Source organism: Mesoplodon bidens (genome assembly GCF_964165515.1).
Source record: "Mesoplodon bidens genome assembly, chromosome: 14".
Taxonomy (NCBI): Eukaryota; Metazoa; Chordata; class Mammalia; order Artiodactyla; family Ziphiidae; genus Mesoplodon; species Mesoplodon bidens.
This window is the reverse complement of record NC_138170.1, coordinates 26,141,757-26,165,238: the sequence shown is the minus strand read 5'-3', so window position 1 is coordinate 26,165,238 and position 23,482 is coordinate 26,141,757.

Here is a 23,482-nt window from a genome sequence, read left to right as displayed (position 1 = left end):
GCACTATCACTGTGAGCACTGTCACCAATGGAACTACCAACATGGGCACTGTCATCATGAACACTTTCACCATACGAACTCTCACCATGGGCCCTATGAACGTGAGAACGGTCACCATGGGCACTGTCACCATGAGCATTGTCATCATAGGCAATGTCACCGTGAGAACTATCACCATGCGCACTGTCCACAAGGGTACTATCACATTGAGTTGTATCACCATGTGTACTGTCATCTTGGGCACAGTCACCATGGGTACACTCACGAAGTACACTATCACTATGCTCACTATTACTCTGAACACTGTCACCATGGGCACCGTAACCATGGGCACTATCACCGGGAGCATTATCAGCATCGGCACAACAGGCGTGATAACTGTCACCATGGGTCATATCACCGTGAGCACGGTTGCCATGGGCACTGTCACGATGTGCAATGCCCCATTGGTACTCTCACCATGGGAACTGCCACCATGAGCACTGTCACCATGAGCACTGACACCACGATCACTGCCACCGAGGGCACTGCAACCATGAGCACTGTCACCATGAGAACTGTTACTATGAGAAATGTAACCATGGGCAATTTCTCGATGAGTACTCTCACCATGGGTATTTTCACCTTGGGCACTCTCAACGTAAACAGTATTACCATGAGCACTTTCACTGTGAGCACTGTCACCATGGGCACTGTCACAATGCGGAGAGTCACCATGAGTCATGTCACCATGGCAAATGTCACCGTGAGAAGTGTCACCATAGGCAATGTCACCATGGGCAATGTCACTATGGGAAATGCCATTTTGAGCCCTGTCACCATGGGTACTGCAACCATGAGTACTGTCACCATGAGTACTGTCACCATTGGCAGTATCACCAGGCGCACTGTCACCATGGGCACTATCACCATGACAACTCTCAGAGTGAGCACTGTCACTGTGGGCACTGCCATCGTGAGCAATTCTACCATGGGCAATGTCACCATGGGCACTAACGTTGTGAGCACTCTCAACATGAGCACGTCACCATGAGCCCTGTCACCATGGGCAATGTCACTGTGAGAATATTCACCATAGGCAATGTCACCGTGGGCACTGTCACCATGGTCACTGCCACCACTGTCACTGTCATTTTGAGCACTGTCACCATGGGTACTGCAACCATGAGCACTGTCACCATGAGCACTGTCACCATTGCGAGTATCACCATGTGCACTGTCACCATGGGCACTATCACAATGAGAACTGTCAGCGTGGGCACTGTCACTGTTGGCAAGGGCACCATGGCCACTTCCACCATGGGCAATGTCACCATGGGCACTATCACTGTGAGCACTGTCAACATGAGCACGTCACCATGGGCACTGTCAACATGGGTACTATCTCAAAGGGCAATGTCACCATGAGCATTGTCAGGATGGGCAATTTCACCATGGGCACTGTCACCAAAGGCACTATCGCCATGAGCAATGTCACTGTGGGCCGTGTCACCAGGGGCACTATCACCGTGGTTAACGTTATCATTGGCACTTTCCCCGTGAGCACTGTCACCCTGGGCACTGTCATCATGGGCACGGTCACCGTGAGCACTATCTCCATGAGCACAGCCACTGTGAACACCATCACCATAATCACTGGCCTCATCGGTACTGTCACCATGAGCACTGCCACAATGAGCACTGTCAGCATGGGCACTTCCCCCATGAGCACTGTCACTATGAGAACTGCTACCATGGGTATTTTCCCCATGAGTACTGTCACCCTGTGTATTGTCACCATTTGCACTGTCACCATGAAGACTATAACCGTGAGCGCTATTACCATGAGATCTCTCACCATGGTCACTGTCACCATGGCACCTTGCACAATGGGGGCTGTCAACATGAGTGCTGTCACCATTGGCACTATCACTGTGAGCATTCTCACTGTGGTCAGTGTCACGAGGGGCACTGTCACCATGAGCACTGTCACCATAGGCAATGTCACCTTGGTCAGTGTCACCATGAGCACTGTCAACATGGGCACTCATACAGTGGGCACTGTCACTGTGAGCACTGTCACCATGGGTACTGCCACCATGAGCAGTGTCTCTGTGAGTACTGTCAGCATGGGTTTTTACCGTGAGCACTGTCACCATGAGCCCTGTCACCATTTTTGAGTGACACCATGTGCACTACCACCATGCGCACTCTCACCATGGGCACTGTCACCGAGAAAACTGTCACCATAAGTACTGTCTTCATGGGCACTGTCACCAAGGGCACGGCCAACATGTGAACTGTAACCATTGTCAGTATCACTGTGAGAAGTCTCACCATGGGAATTACCAACATAGGCACTGTCATCCTTAGCACTTTCAGAACGGGAACTGTCACAATGGGCACTATCACCGTGAGGATTCTCACCACGGGAATTATCGCCATGGGCACTATCAGCATTAGAACTGTCACCGTGGTCACTGTCACGATGGAATTTGTCACTGTGAGCACTATCACGATAGGCAAAGTCACGGTTTGCACTGTCCCCTTGGGCCCTGTCACAGTGAGCACTATCACTTTGACGGTGATGTCCATGGGCACTGCCACCATGGACACTACCAACTTGAGAATTATCACCATTTGTTCTCTCAGCGTGGTCACGGTAAACAAGTGCACTCTCACTATGCTCACTATGACCGTGAACACTGTCACCATGGGCACCTTAATCATGGGCACTATCACTGTGAGCACTATCACCATCGGCACTATCACTGTGATCACTGTCACCATAGACGCTATCATGGTGAGCACCGTTAACATGAGCATTGTAACTGTGAGCACTGTCACAATGGGTAATGCAACCATGAGCCCAGTCACCGTGAGCACTGTCAGCATGGGTTGTCACCTTGTGCACGGTCAGCATGAGCACTGTCACCATGGGCACTATAACTATTTTTCAGTGCCACCATGTGCACTGTCACCTTGGACACTATCACCACGAGCACTGTCACCATGAGTACTGTCATCATGGGCAATGGCACAGCCACCATCTGCAATCTTACCATGGTCACTATCACTGTGAGCACTGTCACCAATGGAACTACCAACATGGGCACTGTCATCATGAGCACTTTCACCATACGAACTCTCACCATGGGCACTATGAACGTGAGAACGGTCACCATGGGCACTGTCACCATGAGCATTGTCATCATAGGCAATGTCACCGTGAGAACTATCACCATGTGCACTGTCCACAAGGGTACTATCACATTGAGTTGTATCACCATGTGTACTGTCATATTGGGCACAGTCACCATGGGCACACTCACCAAGTACACTATCACTATGCTCACGATTACTCTGAACACTGTCACCATGGGCACTGTAACCATGGGCATTATCACCGGGAGCATTATCAGCATCAGCTCAACAGGCGTGATAACTGTCACCATGGGTCATATCACCGTGAGCACGGTTGCCATGGGCACTGTCACGATGTGCAATGCCCCATTGGTACTCTCACCATGGGAACTGCCACCATGAGCACTGTCACCATGAGCACTGACACCACGATCACTGCCACCGAGGGCACTGCAACCATGAGCACTGTCACCATGAGAACGGTTACTATGTGAAATGTAACCATGGGCAATTTCTCGATGAGTACTCTCACCATGGGTATTTTCACCTTGGGCACTCTCAACGTAAACAGTATTACCATGAGCATTTTCACTGTGAGCACAGTCACCATGGGCACTGTCACAATGCGGAGTGTCACCATGAGCCATGTCACCATGGGAAATGTCACCGTGAGAAGTGTCACCATAGGCAATGTCACCATGGGCAATGTCACCATGGGAAATGCCATTTTGAGCACTGTCAACATGGGTACTGCAACCATGAGTACTGTCACCATGAGTACTGTCACCATTGGCAGTATCACCAGGCGCACTGTCACCATGGGCACTATCACCATGACAACTCTCAGAGTGAGCACTGTCACTGTGGGCACTGCCATCGTGAGCAATTCCACCATGGGCAATGTCACCATGGGCACTAACGTTGTGAGCACTCTCAACATGAGCACGTCACCATGAGCCCTGTCACCATGGGCAATGTCACTGTGAGAAGTTTCACCATAGGCAATGTCACCGTGGGCACTGTCACCATGGTCACTGCCACCACTGTCACTGTCATTTTGAGCACTGTCACCATGGGTATTGCAACCATGAGCACTGTCACCATGAGCACTGTCACCATTGCGAGTATCACCATGTGCACTGTCACCATGAGCACTATCACAATGAGAACTGTCAGCGTGGGCACTGTCACTGTTGGCAAGGGCACCATGGCCACTTCCACCATGGGCAATGTCACCATGGGCACTATCACTGTGAGCACTGTCAACATGAGCACGTCACCATGGGCACTGTCAACATGGGTACTATCTCAAAGGGCAATGTCACCATGAGCATTGTCAGGATGGGCAATTTCACCATGAGCACTGTCACCAAAGGCACTATCGCCATGAGCAATGTCACTGTGGGCCGTGTCACCAGGGGCACTATCCCCATGGTTAATGTTATAATTGGCACTTTCCCCGTGAGCACTGTCACCCAGGGCACTGTCATAATGGGCACGGTCACCGTGAGCACTATCTCCATGAGCACAGCCACTGTGAACACCATCACCATAATCACTGGCCTCATCGGTACTGTCACCATGAGCACTGCCACAATGAGCACTGTCAGCATGGGCACTTCCCCCATGAGCACTGTCACTATGAGAACTGCTACCATGGGTATTTTCACCATGAGTACTGTCACCCTGTGTATTGTCACCATTTGCACTGTCACCATGAAGACTATAACCGTGAGCGCTATCACCATGAGATCTCTCACCATGGTCACTGTCACCATGGCACTTTGCACAATGGGGGCTGTCAACATGAGTGCTGTCACCATTGGCACTATCACTGTGAGCATTCTCACTGTGGTCAGTGTCACCATGGGCACAGTCACCATGAGCACTGTCACCATAGGCAATGTCACCGTGGTCAGTGTCACCATGAGCACTGTCAACTTGGGCACTCATACAGTGGGCACTGTCACTGTGAGCACTGTCACCATGGGTACTGCCACCATAAGCAGTGTCTCTGTGAGTACTGTCAGCATGGGTTTTTACCGTGAGCACTGTCACCATGAGCCCTGTCACCATTTTTTAGTGACACCATGTGCACTACCACCATGCGCACTCTCACCATGGGCACTGTCACCGAGAAAACTGTCACCATAAGTACTGTCTTCATGGGCACTGTCACCAAAGGCACGGCCAACATGTGAACTGTAACCATTGTCAGTATCACCGTGAGAAGTGTCACCATGGGAATTACCAACATAGGCACTGTCATCATGAGCACTTTCAGAACGGGAACTGTCACCATGGGCACTATCACCGTGAGGACTCTCACCATGGGAATTATCGCCATGGGCACTATCAGCATTAGAACTGACACCGTGGTCACTGTCACGATGGAATTTGTCACGGTGAGCAGTGTCACGATAGGCAAAGTCACGGTTTGCACTGTCCCCTTGGGCCCTGTCACAGTGAGCACTATCACTTTGACGGTGGTGGCCATGGGCTCTGCCACCATGGACACTACCAACTTGAGAATTATCACCATTTGTTCTCTCAGCATTGTCATGGTCAACAAGTGCACTCTCACTGTGCTCACTATGACCGTGAACTCTGACACCATGGGCACCTTAATCATGGGCACTATCACCGTGAGCACTATCACCATCGGCACTATCACTGTGATCACTGTCACCATAGACACTATCATGGTGAGCATGTTAATATGAGCATTGTAACTGTGAGCACTGTCACAATGGGTAATGCAACCATGAGCCCAGTCACCGTGAGCACTGTCCGCATGGGTTGTCACCTTGTGCACGGTCAGCATGAGCACTGTCACCAAGGGACTATAATTATTTTTCAGTGCCGCCATGTGCACTGTCACCTTGGACACTATCACCACGAGCACTGTCACCATGAGTACTGTCATCATGGGCAATGGCACAGCCACCATCTGCAATCTTACCATGGTCACTATCACTGTGAGCACTGTAACCAATGGAACTACCAACATGGGCACTGTCATCATGAGCACTTTCACCATACGAACTCTCACCATGGGCACTATGAACGTGAGAACGGTCACCATGGGCACTGTCACCATGAGCATTATCATCATAGGCAATGTCACCGTGAGAACTATCACCATGCGCACTGTCCACAAGGGCACTATCACATTGAGTTGTATCACCATGTGTACTGTCATCTTGGGCACAGTCACCATGGGCACACTCACCAAGTACACTATCACTATGCTCACTATTACTCTGAACACTGTCACCATGGGCACCGTAACCATGGGCACTATCACCGGGAGCATTATCAGCATCGGCACAACAGGCGTGATAACTGTCACCATGGGTCATATCACCGTGCGCACGGTTGCCATGGGCACTGTCACGATGTGCAATGCCCCATTGGTACTCTCACCATGGGAACTGCCACCATGAGCACTGTCACCATGAGCACTGACACCACGATCACTGCCACCGAGGGCACTGCAACCATGAGCACTGTCACCATGAGAACTGTTACTATGAGAAATGTAACCATGGGCAATTTCTCGATCAGTACTCTCACCATGGGTATTTTCACCTTGGGCACTCTCAACGTAAACAGTATTACCATGAGCACTTTCACTGTGAGCACTGTCACCATGGGCACTGTCACAATGCGGAGTGTCACCATGAGCCATGTCACCATGGGAAATGTCACCGTGAGAAGTGTCACCATAGGCAATGTCACCATGGGCAATGTCACCATTGGAAATGCCATTTTGAGCCCTGTCACCATGGGTACTGCAACCATGAGTACTGTCACCATGAGTACTGTCACCATTGGCAGTATCACCAGGCGCACTGTCACCATGGGCACTATCACCATGACAACTCTCAGAGTGAGCACTGTCACTGTGGGCACTGCCATCGTGAGCAATTCCACCATGGGCAATGTCACCATGGGCACTAACGTTGTGAGCACTCTCAACATGAGCACGTCACCATGAGCCCTGTCACCATGGGCAATGTCACTGTGAGAATATTCACCATAGGCAATGTCACCGTGGGCACTGTCACCATGGTCACTGCCACCACTGTCACTGTCATTTTGAGCACTGTCACCATGGGTACTGCAACCATGAGCACTGTCACCATGAGCACTGTCACCATTGCGAGTATCACCATGTGCACTTTCACCATGGGCACTATCACAATGAGAACTGTCAGTGTGGGCACTGTCACTGTTGGCAAGGGCACCATGGCCACTTCCACCATGGGCAATGTCACCATGGGCACTATCACTGTGAGCACTGTCAACATGAGCACGTCACCATGGGCACTGTCAACATGGGTACTATCTCAAAGGGCAATGTCACCATGAGCATTGTCAGGATGGGCAATTTCACCATGGGCACTGTCACCAAAGGCACTATCGCCATGAGCAATGTCACTGTGGGCCGTGTCACCAGGGGCACTATCACCGTGCTTAATGTTATCATTGGCACTTTCCCCGTGAGCACTGTCACCCTGGGCACTGTCATCATGGGCACGGTCACCGTGAGCACTATCTCCATGAGCACAGCCACTGTGAACACCATCACCATAATTACTGGCCTCATCGGTACTGTCACCATGAGCACTGCCACAATGAGCACTGTCAGCATGGGCACTTCCCCCATGAGCACTGTCACTATGAGAACTGCTACCATGGGTATTTTCACCATGAGTACTGTCACCCTGTGTATTGTCACCATTTGCACTGTCACCATGAAGACTATAACCGTGAGCGCTATCACCATGAGATCTCTCACCATGGTCACTGTCACCATGGCACCTTGCACAATGGGGGCTGTCAACATGAGTGCTGTCACCATTGGCACTATCACTGTGAGCATTCTCACTGTGGTCAGTGTCACCATGGGCACGGTCACCATGAGCACTGTCACCATAGGCAATGTCACCGTGGTCAGTGTCACCATGAGCACTGTCAACATGGGCACTCAGACAGTGGGCACTGTCACTGTGAGCACTGTCACCATGGGTACTGCCACCATGAGCAGTGTCTCTGTGAATACTGTCAGCATGGGTTTTTACCGTGAGCACTGTCACCATGAGCCCTGTCACCATTTTTTAGTGACACCATGTGCACTACCACCATGCGCACTCTCACCATGGGCACTGTCACCGAGAAAACTGTCACCATAAGTACTGTCTTCATGGGCACTGTCACCAAGGGCACGGCCAACATGTGAACTGTAACCATTGTCAGTATCACTGTGAGAAGTGTCACCATGGGAATTACCAACATAGGCACTGTCATCATGAGCACTTTCAGAACGGGAACTGTCACCATGGGCACTATCACCGTGAGGACTCTCACCATGGGAGTTACCGCCATGGGCACTATCAGCATTAGAACTGTCACCGTGGTCACTGTCACGATGGAATTTGTCACGGTGAGCACTGTCACGGTATGCAAAGTCACGGTTTACACTGTCCCCTTGGGCCCTGTCACAGTGAGCACTATCACTTTGACGGTGGTGGCCATGGGCACTGCCACCATGGACACTACCAACATGAGAATTATCACCATTTGTTCTCTCAGCGTGGTCACGGTCAACATGTGCAGTCTCAGTATGCTCACTATGACCGTGAACACTGTCACCATGGGCACCTTAATCATGGGCACTATCACCGTGAGCACTATCACCATCGGCACTATCACTGTGATCACTGTCCCCATAGACACTATCATGGTGAGCACAGTTAACATGAGCATTGTAACTGTGAGCACTGTCACAATGGGTAATGCAACCATGAGCCCAGTCACCGTGAGCACTGTCAGCATGGGTTGTCACCTTGTGCACGGTCAGCATGAGCACTGTCACCAAGGGCTCTATAACTATTTTTCAGTGCCAACATGTGCACTGTCACCTTGGACACTATCACCACGAGCACTGTCACCATGAGTACTGTCATCATGGGCAATGGCACAGCCACCATCTGCAATCTTACCATGGTCACTATCACTGTGAGCACTGTCAACAATGGAACTACCAACATGGGCACTGTCATCATGAGCACTTTCACCATACGAACTCTCACCATGGGCACTATGAACGTGAGAACGGTCACCATGGGCACTGTCACCATGAGCATTGTCATCATAGGCAATGTCACCGTGAGAACTATCACCATGCGCACTGTCCACAAGGGCACTATCACATTGAGTTGTATCACCATGTGTACTGTCATCTTGGGCACAGTCACCATGGGCACACTCACCAAGTACACTATCACTATGCTCACTATTACTCTGAACACTGTCACCATGGTCACCGTAACCATGGGCACTATCACCGGAAGCATTATCAGCATCGGCACAACAGGCGTGATAACTGTCACCATGGGTCATATCACCGTGAGCACGGTTGCCATGGGCACTGTCACGATGTGCAATGCCCCATTGGTACTCTCACCATGGGAACTGCCACCATGAGCACTGTCACCATGAGAACTGTTACTATGAGAAATGTAACCATGGGCAATTTCTCCATGAGTACTCTCACCATGGGTATTTTCACCTTGGGCACTCTCAACGTAAACAGTATTACCATGAGCACTTTCACTGTGAGCACTGTCACCATGGGCACTGTCACAATGCGGAGTGTCACCATGAGCCATGTCACCATGGGAAATGTCACCGTGAGAAGTGTCACCATAGGCAATGTCACCATGGGCAATGTCACCATGGGAAATGCCATTTTGAGCACTGTCACCATGGGTACTGCAACCATGAGTACTGTCACCATGAGTACTGTCACCATTGGCAGTATCACCAGGCGCACTGTCACCATGGGCACTATCACCATGACAACTCTCAGAGTGAGCACTGTCACTGTGGGCACTGCCATCGTGAGCAATTCCACCATGGGCAATGTCACCATGGGCACTAACGTTGTGAGCACTCTCAACATGAGCACGTCACCATGAGCCCTGTCACCATGGGCAATGTCACTGTGAGAAGTTTCACCATAGGCAATGTCACCGTGGGCACTGTCACAATGAGAACTGTCAGCGTGGGCACTGTCACTGTTGGCAAGGGCACCATGGCCACTTCCACCATGGGCAATGTCACCATGGGCACTATCACTGTGAGCACTGTCAACATGAGCACGTCACCATGGGCACTGTCAACATGGGTACTATCTCAAAGGGCAATGTCACCATGAGCATTGTCAGGATGGGCAATTTCACCATGGGCACTGTCACCAAAGGCACTATCGCCATGAGCAATGTCACTGTGGGCCGTGTCACCAGGGGCACTATCACCATGGTTAATGTTATCATTGGCACTTTCCCCGTGAGCACTGTCACCCTGGGCACTGTCATCATGGGCACGGTCACCGTGAGCACTATCTCCATGAGCACAGCCACTGTGAACACCATCACCATAATTACTGGCCTCATCGGTACTGTCACCATGAGCACTGCCACAATGAGCACTGTCAGCATGGGCACTTCCCCCATGAGCACTGTCACTATGAGAACTGCTACCATGGGTATTTTCACCATGAGTACTGTCACCCTGTGTATTGTCACCATTTGCACTGTCACCATGAAGACTATAACCGTGAGCGCTATCACCATGAGATCTCTCACCATGGTCACTGTCACCATGGCACCTTGCACAATGGGGGCTGTCAACATGAGTGCTGTCACCATTGGCACTATCACTGTGAGCATTCTCACTGTGGTCAGTGTCACCATGGGCACGGTCACCATGAGCACTGTCACCATAGGCAATGTCACCGTGGTCAGTGTCACCATGAGCACTGTCAACATGGGCACTCAGACAGTGGGCACTGTCACTGTGAGCACTGTCACCATGGGTACTGCCACCATGAGCAGTGTCTCTGTGAATACTGTCAGCATGGGTTTTTACCGTGAGCACTGTCACCATGAGCCCTGTCACCATTTTTTAGTGACACCATGTGCACTACCACCATGCGCACTCTCACCATGGGCACTGTCACCGAGAAAACTGTCACCATAAGTACTGTCTTCATGGGCACTGTCACCAAGGGCACGGCCAACATGTGAACTGTAACCATTGTCAGTATCACTGTGAGAAGTGTCACCATGGGAATTACCAACATAGGCACTGTCATCATGAGCACTTTCAGAACGGGAACTGTCACCATGGGCACTATCACCGTGAGGACTCTCACCATGGGAGTTACCGCCATGGGCACTATCAGCATTAGAACTGTCACCGTGGTCACTGTCACGATGGAATTTGTCACGGTGAGCACTGTCACGGTATGCAAAGTCACGGTTTACACTGTCCCCTTGGGCCCTGTCACAGTGAGCACTATCACTTTGACGGTGGTGGCCATGGGCACTGCCACCATGGACACTACCAACATGAGAATTATCACCATTTGTTCTCTCAGCGTGGTCACGGTCAACATGTGCAGTCTCAGTATGCTCACTATGACCGTGAACACTGTCACCATGGGCACCTTAATCATGGGCACTATCACCGTGAGCACTATCACCATCGGCACTATCACTGTGATCACTGTCCCCATAGACACTATCATGGTGAGCACAGTTAACATGAGCATTGTAACTGTGAGCACTGTCACAATGGGTAATGCAACCATGAGCCCAGTCACCGTGAGCACTGTCAGCATGGGTTGTCACCTTGTGCACGGTCAGCATGAGCACTGTCACCAAGGGCTCTATAACTATTTTTCAGTGCCAACATGTGCACTGTCACCTTGGACACTATCACCACGAGCACTGTCACCATGAGTACTGTCATCATGGGCAATGGCACAGCCACCATCTGCAATCTTACCATGGTCACTATCACTGTGAGCACTGTCAACAATGGAACTACCAACATGGGCACTGTCATCATGAGCACTTTCACCATACGAACTCTCACCATGGGCACTATGAACGTGAGAACGGTCACCATGGGCACTGTCACCATGAGCATTGTCATCATAGGCAATGTCACCGTGAGAACTATCACCATGCGCACTGTCCACAAGGGCACTATCACATTGAGTTGTATCACCATGTGTACTGTCATCTTGGGCACAGTCACCATGGGCACACTCACCAAGTACACTATCACTATGCTCACTATTACTCTGAACACTGTCACCATGGTCACCGTAACCATGGGCACTATCACCGGAAGCATTATCAGCATCGGCACAACAGGCGTGATAACTGTCACCATGGGTCATATCACCGTGAGCACGGTTGCCATGGGCACTGTCACGATGTGCAATGCCCCATTGGTACTCTCACCATGGGAACTGCCACCATGAGCACTGTCACCATGAGAACTGTTACTATGAGAAATGTAACCATGGGCAATTTCTCCATGAGTACTCTCACCATGGGTATTTTCACCTTGGGCACTCTCAACGTAAACAGTATTACCATGAGCACTTTCACTGTGAGCACTGTCACCATGGGCACTGTCACAATGCGGAGTGTCACCATGAGCCATGTCACCATGGGAAATGTCACCGTGAGAAGTGTCACCATAGGCAATGTCACCATGGGCAATGTCACCATGGGAAATGCCATTTTGAGCACTGTCACCATGGGTACTGCAACCATGAGTACTGTCACCATGAGTACTGTCACCATTGGCAGTATCACCAGGCGCACTGTCACCATGGGCACTATCACCATGACAACTCTCAGAGTGAGCACTGTCACTGTGGGCACTGCCATCGTGAGCAATTCCACCATGGGCAATGTCACCATGGGCACTAACGTTGTGAGCACTCTCAACATGAGCACGTCACCATGAGCCCTGTCACCATGGGCAATGTCACTGTGAGAAGTTTCACCATAGGCAATGTCACCGTGGGCACTGTCACAATGAGAACTGTCAGCGTGGGCACTGTCACTGTTGGCAAGGGCACCATGGCCACTTCCACCATGGGCAATGTCACCATGGGCACTATCACTGTGAGCACTGTCAACATGAGCACGTCACCATGGGCACTGTCAACATGGGTACTATCTCAAAGGGCAATGTCACCATGAGCATTGTCAGGATGGGCAATTTCACCATGGGCACTGTCACCAAAGGCACTATCGCCATGAGCAATGTCACTGTGGGCCGTGTCACCAGGGGCACTATCACCATGGTTAATGTTATCATTGGCACTTTCCCCGTGAGCACTGTCACCCTGGGCACTGTCATCATGGGCACGGTCACCGTGAGCACTATCTCCATGAGCACAGCCACTGTGAACACCATCACCATAATCACTGGCCTCATCGGTACTGTCACCATGAGCACTGCCACAATGAGCACTGTCAGCATGGGCACTTCCCCCATGAGCACTGTCACTATGAGAACTGCTACCATGGGTATTTTCACCATGAGTACTGTCACACTGTGTATTGTCACCATTTGCACTGTCTCCATGAAGACTATAACCGTGAGCACAATCACCATGAGATCTCTCACCATGGTCACTGTCACCATGGCACCTTGCACAATGGGGGCTGTCAACATGAGTTCTGTCACCATTGGCACTATCACTGTGAGCATTCTCACTGTGGTCAGTGTCACCATGGGCACGGCCACCATGAGCACTGTCACCATAGGCAATGTCACCGTGGTCAGTGTCACCATGAGCACTGTCACCATAGGCAATGTCACCGTGGTCAGTGTCACCATGAGCACTGTCAACATGGGCACTCATACAGTGGGCACTGTCACTGTGAGCACTGTCACCATGGGTACTGCCACCATAAGCAGTGTCTCTGTGAGTACTGTCAGCATGGGTTTTTACCGTGAGCACTGTCACCATGAGCCCTGTCACCATTTTTTAGTGACACCATGTGCACTACCACCATGCGCACTCTCACCATGGGCACTGTCACCGAGAAAACTGTCACCATAAGTACTGTCTTCATGGGCACTGTCACCAAAGGCACGGCCAACATGTGAACTGTAACCATTGTCAGTATCACCGTGAGAAGTGTCACCATGGGAATTACCAACATAGGCACTGTCATCATGAGCACTTTCAGAACGGGAACTGTCACCATGGGCACTATCACCGTGAGGACTCTCACCATGGGAATTATCGCCATGGGCACTATCAGCATTAGAACTGTCACCGTGGTCACTGTCACGATGGAATTTGTCACGGTGAGCAGTGTCACGATAGGCAAAGTCACGGTTTGCACTGTCCCCTTGGGCCCTGTCACAGTGAGCACTATCACTTTGACGGTGGTGGCCATGGGCTCTGCCACCATGGACACTACCAACTTGAGAATTATCAACATTTGTTCTCTCAGCATTGTCACGGTCAACAAGTGCACTCTCACTGTGCTCACTATGACCGTGAACTCTGACACCATGGGCACCTTAATCATGGGCACTATCACCGTGAACACTATCACCATCGGCACTATCACTGTTATCACTGTCACCATAGACACTATCATGGTGAGCATGTTAATATGAGCATTGTAACTGTGAGCACTGTCACAATGGGTAATGCAACCATGAGCCCAGTCACCGTGAGCACTGTCAGCATGGGTTGTCACCTTGTGCACGGTCAGCATGAGCACTGTCACCAAGGGACTATAATTATTTTTCAGTGCCGCCATGTGCACTGTCACCTTGGACACTATCACCACGAGCACTGTCACCATGAGTACTGTCATCATGGGCAATGGCACAGCCACCATCTGCAATCTTACCATGGTCACTATCACTGTGAGCACTGTCACCAATGGAACTACCAACATGGGCACTGTCATCATGAGCACTTTCACCATACGAACTCTCACCATGGGCACTATGAACGTGAGAACGGTCACCATGGGCACTGTCACCATGAGCATTGTCATCATAGGCAATGTCACCGTGAGCACTATCACCATGCGCACTGTCCACAAGGGTACTATCACATTGAGTTGTATCACCATGTGTACTGTCATCTTGGGCACAGTCACCATGGGTACACTCACGAAGTACACTATCACTATGCTCACTATTACTCTGAACACTGTCACCATGGGCACCGTAACCATGGGCACTATCACCGGGAGCATTATCAGCATCGGCACAACAGGCGTGATAACTGTCACCATGGGTCATATCACCGGAGCACGGTTGCCATGGGCACTGTCACGATGTGCAATGCCCCATTGGTACTCTCACCATGGGAACTGCCACCATGAGCACTGTCACCATGAGCACTGACACCACGATCACTGCCACCGAGGGCACTGCAACCATGAGCACTGTCACCATGAGAACTGTTACTATGAGAAATGTAACCATGGGCAATTTCTCGATGAGTACTCTCACCATGGGTATTTTCACCTTGGGCACTCTCAACGTAAACAGTATTACCATGAGCACTTTCACTGTGAGCACTGTCACCATGGGCACTGTCACAATGCGGAGTGTCACCATGAGCCATGTCACCATGGGAAATGTCACCGTGAGAAGTGTCACCATAGGCAATGTCACCATGGGCAATGTCACCATGGGAAATGCCATTTTGAGCCCTGTCACCATGGGTACTGCAACCATGAGTACTGTCACCATGAGTACTGTCACCATTGGCAGTATCACCAGGCGCACTGTCACCATGGGCACTATCACCATGACAACTCTCAGAGTGAGCACTGTCACTGTGGGCACTGCCATCGTGAGCAATTCCACCATGGGCAATGTCACCATGGGCACTAACGTTGTGAGCACTCTCAACATGAGCACATCACCATGAGCCCTGTCACCATGGGCAATGTCACTGTGAGAATATTCACCATAGGCAATGTCACCGTGGGCACTGTCACCATGGTCACTGCCACCACTGTCACTGTCATTTTGAGCACTGTCACCATGGGTACTGCAACCATGAGCACTGTCACCATGAGCATTGTCACCATTGCGAGTATCACCATGTGCACTTTCACCATGGGCACTATCACAATGAGAACTGTCAGTGTGGGCACTGTCACTGTTGGCAAGGGCACCATGGCCACTTCCACCATGGGCAATGTCACCATGGGCACTATCACTGTGAGCACTGTCAACATGAGCACGTCACCATGGGCACTGTCAACATGGGTACTATCTCAAAGGGCAATGTCACCATGAGCATTGTCAGGATGGGCAATTTCACCATGGGCACTGTCACCAAAGGCACTATCGCCATGAGCAATGTCACTGTGGGCCGTGTCACCAGGGGCACTATCACCGTGGTTAATGTTATCATTGGCACTTTCCCCGTGAGCACTGTCACCCTGGGCACTGTCATCATGGGCACGGTCACCGTGAGCACTATCTCCATGAGCACAGCCACTGTGAACACCATCACCATAATCACTGGCCTCATCGGTACTGTCACCATGAGCACTGCCACAATGAGCACTGTCAGCATGGGCACTTCCCCCATGAGCACTGTCACTATGAGAACTGCTACCATGGGTATTTTCCCCATGAGTACTGCCACCCTGTGTATTGTCACCATTTGCACTGTCACCATGAAGACTATAACCGTGAGCGCTATTACCATGAGATCTCTCACCATGGTCACTGTCACCATGGCACCTTGCACAATGGGGGCTGTCAACATGAGTGCTGTCACCATTGACACTATCACTGTGAGCATTCTCACTGTGGTCAGTGTCACGATGGGCACTGTCACCATGAGCACTGTCACCATAGGCAATGTCTCCTAGGTCAGTGTCACCATGAGCACTGTCAACATGGGCACTCATACAGTGGGCACTGTCACTGTGAGCACTGTCACCATGGGTACTGCCACCATGAGCAGTGTCTCTGTGAGTACTGTCAGCATGGGTTTTTACCGTGAGCACTGTCACCATGAGCCCTGTCAACATTTTTCAGTGACACCATGTGCACTACCACCATGCGCACTCTCACCATGGGCACTGCCACCGAGAAAACTGTCACCATAAGTACTGTCTTCATGGGCACTGTCACCAAGGGCACGGCCAACATGTGAACTGTAACCATTGTCAGTATCACTGTGAGAAGTGTCACCATGGGAATTACCAACATAGGCACTGTCATCCTTAGCACTTTCAGAACGGGAACTGTCACAATGGGCACTATCACCGTGAGGATTCTCACCACGGGAATTATCGCCATGGGCACTATCAGCATTAGAACTGTCACCGTGGTCACTGTCACGATGGAATTTGTCACTGTGAGCACTATCACGATAGGCAAAGTCACGGTTTGCACTGTCCCCTTGGGCCCTGTCACAGTGAGCACTATCACTTTGACGGTGATGTCCATGGGCACTGCCACCATGGACACTACCAACTTGAGAATTATCACCATTTGTTCTCTCAGCGTGGTCACGGTAAACAAGTGCACTCTCACTATGCTCACTATGACCGTGAACACTGTCACCATGGGCACCTTAATCATGGGCACTATCACTGTGAGCACTATCACCATCGGCACTATCACTGTGATCACTGTCACCATAGACGCTATCATGGTGAGCACCGTTAACATGAGCATTGTAACTGTGAGCACTGTCACAATGGGTAATGCAACCATGAGCCCAGTCACCGTGAGCACTGTCAGCATGGGTTGTCACCTTGTGCACGGTCAGCATGAGCACTGTCACCATGGGCACTATAACTATTTTTCAGTGCCACCATGTGCACTGTCACCTTGGACACTATCACCACGAGCACTGTCACCATGAGTACTGTCATCATGGGCAATGGCACAGCCACCATCTGCAATCTTACCATGGTCACTATCACTGTGAGCACTGTCACCAATGGAACTACCAACATGGGCACTGTCATCATGAGCACTTTCACCATACGAACTCTCACCATGGGCACTATGAACGTGAGAACGGTCACCATGGGCACTGTCACCATGAGCATTGTCATCATAGGCAATGTCACCGTGAGAACTATCACCATGTGCACTGTCCACAAGGGTACTATCACATTGAGTTGTATCACCATGTGTACTGTCATATTGGGCACAGTCACCATGGGCACACTCACCAAGTACACTATCACTATGCTCACGATTACTCTGAACACTGTCACCATGGGCACTGTAACCATGGGCATTATCACCGGGAGCATTATCAGCATCAGCTCAACAGGCGTGATAACTGTCACCATGGGTCATATCACCGTGAGCACGGTTGCCATGGGCACTGTCACGATGTGCAATGCCCCATTGGTACTCTCACCATGGGAACTGCCACCATGAGCACTGTCACCATGAGCACTGACACCACGATCACTGCCACCGAGGGCACTGCAACCATGAGCACTGTCACCATGAGAACGGTTACTATGTGAAATGTAACCATGGGCAATTTCTCGATGAGTACTCTCACCATGGGTATTTTCACCTTGGGCACTCTCAACGTAAACAGTATTACCATGAGCAGTTTCACTGTGAGCACAGTCACCATGGGCACTGTCACAATGCGGAGTGTCACCATGAGCCATGTCACCATGGGAAATGTCACCGTGAGAAGTGTCACCATAGGCAATGTCACCATGGGCAATGTCACCATGGGAAATGCCATTTTGAGCACTGTCAACATGGGTACTGCAACCATGAGTACTGTCACCATGAGTACTGTCACCATTGGCAGTATCACCAGGCGCACTGTCACCATGGGCACTATCACCATGACAACTCTCAGAGTGAGCACTGTCACTGTGGGCACTGCCATCGTGAGCAATTCCACCATGGGCAATGTCACCATGGGCACTAACACTGTGAGCACTCTCAGCATGAGCACGTCACCATGAGCCCTGTCACCATGGACAATGTCACTGTGAGAAGTTTCACCATAGGCAATGTCACCGTGGGCACTGTCACCATGGTCACTGCCACCACTGTCACTGTCATTTTGAGCACTGTCACCATGGGTACTGCAACCATGAGCACTGTCACCATGAGCACTGTCACCATTGCGAGTATCACCATGTGCACTGTCACCATGGGCACTATCACAATGAGAACTGTCAGCGTGGGCACTGTCACTGTTGGCAAGGGCACCATGGCCACTTCCACCATGGGCAATGTCACCATGGGCACTATCACTGTGAGCACTGTCAACATGAGCACGTCACCATGGGCACTGTCAACATGGGTACTATCTCAAAGGGCAATGTCACCATGAGCATTGTCAGGATGGGCAATTTCACCATGGGCACTGTCACCAAAGGCACTATCGCCATGAGCAATGTCACTGTGGGCCGTGTCACCAGGGGCACTATCACCATGGTTAATGTTATCATTGGCACTTTCCCCGTGAGCACTGTCACCCTGGGCACTGTCATCATGGGCACGGTCACCGTGAGCACTATCTCCATGAGCACAGCCACTGTGAACACCATCACCATAATCACTGGCCTCATCGGTACTGTCACCATGAGCACTGCCACAATGAGCACTGTCAGCATGGGCACTTCCCCCATGAGCACTGTCACTATGAGAACTGCTACCATGGGTATTTTCACCATGAGTACTGTCACCCTGTGTATTGTCACCATTTGCACTGTCACCATGAAGACTGTAACCGTGAGCGCTATCACCATGAGATCTCTCACCATGGTCACTGTCACCATGGCACCTTGCACAATGGGGGCAGTCAACATGAGTTCTGTCACCATTGGCACTATCACTGTGAGCATTCTCACTGTGGTCAGTGTCACCATGGGCACGGTCACCATGAGCAAGGTCACCATAGGCAATGTCACCGTGGTCAGTGTCACCATGAGCACTGTCACCATAGGCAATGTCACCGTGGTCAGTGTCACCATGAGCACTGTCAACATGGGCACTCATACAGTGGGCACTGTCACTATGAGCACTGTCACCATGGGTACTGCCACCATGAGCAGTGTCTCTGTGAGTACTGTCAGCATGGGTTTTTACCGTGAGCACTGTCACCATGAGCCCTGTCACCATTTTTAAGTGACACCATGTGCACTACCACCATGCGCACTCTCACCATGGGCACTGTCACTGAGAAAACTGTCACCATAAGTACTGTCTTCATGGGCACTGTCACCAAGGGCACGGCCAACATGTGAAATGTAACCATTGTCAGTATCACTGTGAGGAGTGTCACCATGGGAATTACCAACATAGGCACTGTCATCCTTAGCACTTTCAGAACGGGAAATGTCACCATGGGCACTATCACCGTGAGGACTCTCACCATGGGAATTATCGCCATGGGCACTATCAGCATTAGAACTGTCACCGTGGTCACTGTCACGATGGAATTTGTCACGGTGAGCACTGTCACGATAGGCAAAGTCACGGTTTGCACTGTCCCCTTGGGCCCTGTCACAGTGAGCACTATCACTTTGAAGGTTGTGGCCATGGGCTCTGCCACCATGGACACTACCAACTTGAGAATTATCACCATTTGATCTCTCAGCATTGTCACGGTCAACAAGTGCACTCTCACTGTGCTCACTATGACCGTGAACTCTGACACCATGGGCACGTTAATCATTGGCACTATCACTGTGAGCACTATCACCATCGGCACTATCACTGTGATCACTGTCACCATAGACACTATCATGGTGAGCACAGTTAACATGAGCATTGTAACTGTGAGCACTGTCACAATGGGTAATGCAACCATGAGCCCAGTCACCGTGAGCACTGTCAGCATGGGTTGTCACCTTGTGCACGGTCAGCATGAGCACTGTCGCCATGGGCACTGTAACTATTTTTCAGTGCCAACATGTGCACTGTCACCTTGGACACTATCACCACGAGCACTGTCACCATGAGTACTGTCATCATGGGCAATGGCACAGCCACCATCTGCAATCTTACCATGGTCACTATCACTGTGAGCACTGTCACCAATGGAACTACCAACATGGGCACTGTCATCATGAGCACTTTCACCATACGAACTCTCACCATGGGCACTATGAACGTGAGAACGGTCACCATGGGCACTGTCACCATGAGCATTGTCATCATAGGCAATGTCACCGTGAGAACTATCACCATGTGCACTGTCCACAAGGGTACTATCACATTGAGTTGTATCACCATGTGTACTGTCATATTGGGCACAGTCACCATGGGCACACTCACCAAGTACACTATCACTATGCTCACGATTACTCTGAACACTGTCACCATGGGCACTGTAACCATGGGCATTATCACCGGGAGCATTATCAGCATCAGCTCAACAGGCGTGATAACTGTCACCATGGGTCATATTACCGTGAGCACGGTTGCCATGGGCACTGTCACGATGTGCAATGCCCCATTGGTACTCTCACCATGGGAACTGCCACCATGAGCACTGTCACCATGAGCACTGACACCACGATCACTGCCACCGAGGGCACTGCAACCATGAGCACTGTCACCATGAGAACGGTTACTATGTGAAATGTAACCATGGGCAATTTCTCGATGAGTACTCTCACCATGGGTATTTTCACCTTGGGCACTCTCAACGTAAACAGTATTACCATGAGCAGTTTCACTGTGAGCACAGTCACCATGGGCACTGTCACAAGGCGGAGTGTCACCATGAGCCATGTCACCATGGGAATTGTCACCGTGAGAAGTGTCACCATAGGCAATGTCACCATGGGCAATGTCACCATGGGAAATGCCATTTTGAGCACTGTCAACATGGGTACTGCAACCATGAGTACTGTCACCATGAGTACTGTCACCATTGGCAGTATCACCAGGCGCACTGTCACCATGGGCACTATCACCATGACAACTCTCAGAGTGAGCACTGTCACTGTGGGCACTGCCATCGTGAGCAATTCCACCATGGGCAATGTCACCATGGGCACTAACACTGTGAGCACTCTCAGCATGAGCACGTCACCATGAGCCCTGTCACCATGGACAATGTCACTGTGAGAAGTTTCACCATAGGCAATGTCACCGTGGGCACTGTCACCATGGTCACTGCCACCACTGTCACTGTCATTTTGAGCACTGTCACCATGGGTACTGCAACCATGAGCACTGTCACCATGAGCACTGTCACCATTGCGAGTATCACCATGTGCACTGTCACCATGGGCACTATCACAATGAGAACTGTCAGCGTGGGCACTGTCACTGTTGGCAAGGGCACCATGGCCACTTCCACCATGGGCAATGTCACCATGGGCACTATCACTGTGAGCACTGTCAACATGAGCACGTCACCATGGGCACTGTCAACATGGGTACTATCTCAAAGGGCAATGTCACCATGAGCATTGTCAGGATGGGCAATTTCACCATGGGCACTGTCACCAAAGGCACTATCGCCATGAGCAATGTCACTGTGGGCCGTGTCACCAGGGGCACTATCACCATGGTTAATGTTATCATTGGCACTTTCCCCGTGAGCACTGTCACCCTGGGCACTGTCATCATGGGCACGGTCACCGTGAGCACTATCTCCATGAGCACAGCCACTGTGAACACCATCACCATAATCACTGGCCTCATCGGTACTGTCACCATGAGCACTGCCACAATGAGCACTGTCAGCATGGGCACTTCCCCCATGAGCACTGTCACTATGAGAACTGCTACCATGGGTAATTTCCCCATGAGTACTGCCACCCTGTGTATTGTCACCATTTGCACTGTCACCATGAAGACTATAACCGTGAGCGCTATTACCATGAGATCTCTCACCATGGTCACTGTCACCATGGCACCTTGCACAATGGGGGCTGTCAACATGAGTGCTGTCACCATTGGCACTATCACTGTGAGCATTCTCACTGTGGTCAGTGTCACGATGGGCACTGTCACCATGAGCACTGTCACCATAGGCAATGTCACCTTGGTCAGTGTCACCATGAGCACTGTCAACATGGGCACTCATACAGTGGGCACTGTCACTGTGAGCACTGTCACCATGGGTACTGCCACCATGAGCAGTGTCTCTGTGAGTACTGTCAGCATGGGTTTTTACCGTGAGCACTGTCACCATGAGCCCTGTCACCATTTTTGAGTGACACCATGTGCACTACCACCATGCGCACTCTCACCATGGGCACTGTCACCGAGAAAACTGTCACCATAAGTACTGTCTTCATGGGCACTGTCACCAAGGGCACGGCCAACATGTGAACTGTAACCATTGTCAGTATCACTGTGAGAAGTGTCACCATGGGAATTACCAACATAGGCACTGTCATCCTTAGCACTTTCAGAACGGGAACTGTCACAATGGGCACTATCACCGTGAGGATTCTCACCACGGGAATTATCGCCATGGGCACTATCAGCATTAGAACTGTCACCGTGGTCACTGTCA